Source organism: Gymnogyps californianus, unplaced genomic scaffold (genome assembly GCF_018139145.2).
Source record: "Gymnogyps californianus isolate 813 unplaced genomic scaffold, ASM1813914v2 HiC_scaffold_479, whole genome shotgun sequence".
In the NCBI taxonomy this organism is placed as follows: Eukaryota; Metazoa; Chordata; class Aves; order Accipitriformes; family Cathartidae; genus Gymnogyps; species Gymnogyps californianus.
The window spans coordinates 5,233-8,677 of NW_026114377.1; the positions used below are offsets into that span (position 1 = coordinate 5,233).

At 47.1% G+C, this 3,445-nt stretch overlaps 1 long non-coding RNA gene across 4 annotated transcripts; it reads right to left on the reverse strand.

Moving 5' to 3' along the window:
- Window positions 1–333: 333 nt before the first annotated feature.
- LOC127028901 (uncharacterized) lies at window positions 334–3,194 on the reverse strand. Of its 4 annotated transcripts, none has more exons than XR_007768095.1 (4): window positions 3,110–3,194; window positions 2,798–2,939; window positions 2,167–2,289; window positions 334–375 (listed from the first exon to the last, which is right to left on the reverse strand). It is a non-coding gene; the product is annotated as an uncharacterized LOC127028901 (long non-coding RNA). The 4 variants fall into 4 exon arrangements; XR_007768092.1 differs by lacking the exon at window positions 334–375 and adding an exon at window positions 723–1,450; XR_007768093.1 differs by lacking the exon at window positions 334–375 and adding an exon at window positions 723–1,450 and having other exon boundaries at window positions 3,046–3,194.
- Window positions 3,195–3,445: the final 251 nt, after the last annotated feature.

Below are 3,445 nucleotides of genomic sequence, written 5' to 3' on the forward strand. Positions count from 1 at the left end.
CCAAACAGTTGCAGCCCCCCCAGCCCCTGTCCTGCAGGCTGGCAACCGGCCCACGAGGCGGGGGGGGGGCAAAGGGGAGCGTGACAGGGGATGGCGCCACATCCCTTGCTCAGGCTCTGCTCTGGGATGTTGCCCCTCCGTTCCCACGCTGGGAGGGGCTCCCCAGGGCAACAAACGCCCCCGTCCCTCTCGGCCCTGGACTCTCCCCCCCAACACAGCCCTTGCTGCGCACCTGCGGGGCACCCGCTGCAGACAGAGCCAGGAGCCTCCAGGCACAGGGCCGGCCCCTTACGGTGAGTCTTCTTAGCCACCGGCAGGCAAAGCTGGGCTGGGGGGGAATCTATTGAGCATCGCGAGATGCTTACACCACCACATCTGAAAAACAAAAATCCCAAACTGTATTTCAGCCTACTAAAATAACACGTCTGGCTTGCTGGGTCAACAAAATTGGAAGTGAAGCATAAAACTTTAAAGAGTAAACTAAAAAAGAAAGAATAAATCTCAGTAATTCACTTTATACTAAAAAGGCGTGCATATTTTTATATACATCCAATAACAATACCTATACGATAAAAGCAGTTGATTTTCCTGTTGCATTAGTTTAACTTGCATAGCTGTGAATTGATACCATTAAATTACCTGTCTCCAACATACACAGCTATAAGTTGACTAGGGGTTTTTTTTGTGTTACATGATTAGGATGGACATCTGGCCAGCTGCACTGCCCAAGAGAGATGCTACTGAACTGCCAGGGAAATGCACCATTGAAAGCGAGACAGAAATAAAGGACTTCAGAGCACTCCATCAAAATATCAGGAAAAACCCCCATAACATTCAGTTGCCTGTCTTTTTCAAGATTTAGACAAAATACCTAACTGCTTAAGCACACCTAATAAGTTATATGCTATAGCTATTTGGCAGTTACAGTTTAAACAATGCAAGTCAATTTGCAGGTTATACAATTTAAGTTTTTTTAACATTTCATTTACGATAGAAAAACCAGCGAGATAGAAGTAAAACTATATAAGGAATCTTCTGAAAAAGAAAAAAAAAAATCAAATCCCCAGTGCTGCAATACATAAGGCTACCAAAAAGGACTGGCAGATTTTAATGCTCTTGGCTGTACTGAAGCATGGAAAGGAACATGTTTTTATGATATCTCAACTGTTACAACTGAGAACCCAAAGACCAGCAATGCCATTGACTTTTGGAAGACATGTTGTGCTTGGGTCTCTGGAAGGAAGTAAATTTTCTCTTTTTTTTTTTTTTTTAAAGAGTGAAAAATCTTGCTGCTGGTGACTTCTACTGCCAAGTACATCATCGCTGAAGATCCACTCTGATGAGAAGTTAATAAAAATGCAAGTTCTTTGAATGAGAAGTAGTCCCAGAAAAGGGTTCCCCAAAAACAGACCGCTCGACAGCGGATATGCCGACACATCCTGGATCACTGCTGCGAGAGAAGACCGTCCGTAAATTTCTCAGATACAACACACACAAGACAGATCTGTGCGTTGAGCCTCTAACACAAGAAAGGAAGCGCTCGGTTAGCATTATGCTGATGGGCTGAGGCACACGAGACCCTCGGTGTGGCTACCAATGTGCTCGCCTAACACAGAAGAACCCAATGGGAACAGCAAGACCTGAGTAACATAGGGTATAGCACACAGAAAACAAGCGACACAAACTACCTCCTCACCTACAAAGCCCCTTAGGGAATAACGGCGGCGGTCGGCCAATGGAAAGGCCACGATGGCGTGACATGGTGACTCAAAAATCTAAAATGGACACCTTACGACTACAGAAACCGGTGCTAAGCACAAGAGAACATAACTGCCGTGACTGATACTAGAGCAAAACCTCATTGGACACTTAAGGAAAAAGGCAAAACTGGAATAACAGAAAAAGCTTGCGTGCCCGGGACTGTGATAAAAGACGACCCCTGGCTGCAGATTGTTACAAGCACAAATAATACACACCCTCGTCTCCAAGAAATTCCAGGGAAGATGGCGACACAAACCCACGCTGGAAATAAGTGCCTAGTCAATGCTTCTAAGTAACAATGCCTGTGACATCGGGACGGATGCAAAAATTAAGTCGGGGAACAAAGTAAGTAAAAGGCACGGAGAAGCGGAGACCTCAGAGTTCTGGGGGTATATTTTTACATACCTAATGCCTTACGAGATGAGACTCATCTGACATTGAGCCCCGCATACTGAGATGCGGAGGCCCAGACTGTTTACGCCGCGTCTCTTGTGACTCTGTTGTACCTCCCGTCAGCTGTGGGGAAGACTAAAACAGAACAGACCTCATCGACGTCCAAATCCAACTGCAAAACCAATCTGAGAAAGGCCAATGAACCCTCCTCCCTTTCCCAACCATCCCCCAGTCTCAAAACTTTACAAACCCCTTCTCACCTCCTGAACTGTCCGGGAAGGAACCCCACTGCTTCCTGACAGCTCCTGCCCTGTATTTGCACCCCTGAACCCCCCTGCATTGGCCACTCCTCAGGAGCTGTTCTGAGCTGCACCCTGCATTCTGCAGCCACCTCCTATCTTACACCTTCCCACAGATGCTGGGCTCTGCTACAAGCCCACAACACAAGTGAACTCCTGATGCTTATAATCTATGAGGGGCCTGCCGCAAGCTGCAAAGGTTCTAGGGACAACACGGTTCTCTGTGGGCAATGGGGAAAGGCGATGAGCCATCCCATACCCTGAAAGACACTATGCCTTAGGTCCCTGCTGCTTTCCTTGAAAAATGCCAAAACTCCATACACAGGCACATGCAAGATGCTCACCCTAAGCCCTGCTAGATGATCTCACCATCAGTCCTGTTAAGAGAGAGAATATCAGCAGCTCACACAGTATACAGCAAAACCAGGGAAGAAAACAAGGTTCCATCTTCAATAGAGTCAGGAATTCCAGAAAAACACAAGGCACCTAGAACAATAAAAAAAAAAAATGCATACTATTAAACTATCTTGCCACCCTGAACACTCAATACAAAACTACTGACCAGGGGAAAAAAAAAAAACACAAACCACACCTGCATACAAGCATACTTTCTACTATGTGTGCTGCTGAACTTTGACTGGTCCCAGTGCTCTTACCTCAAACAGACACCTCCACTTCTCTAAATGCCAACACACATCTGCCCAGACAGCTTAGACAACTCAAAAAACTACCATCAACTGAAGAAACAGCAGAGCACCAACACCAAAGAAACCCTGGAGCAGAATGAGCTCCCTGATGAGCGGCTGTGGCTCATATACCCCGGGCCCCGCCCACACCCCCTTCCCACAATCCCCTGGGAAAGGGGAGGGGCCAACCACCAGAAGACAAAGGCAGCCAGAGGAGCAGCAGGGAGTTTTCTCATGTGCCTGAAGTTTACAGCGTGCAAAGCGCTGAACAGAGAAAGCGACCCTTACCGGAAATGACGATACCTG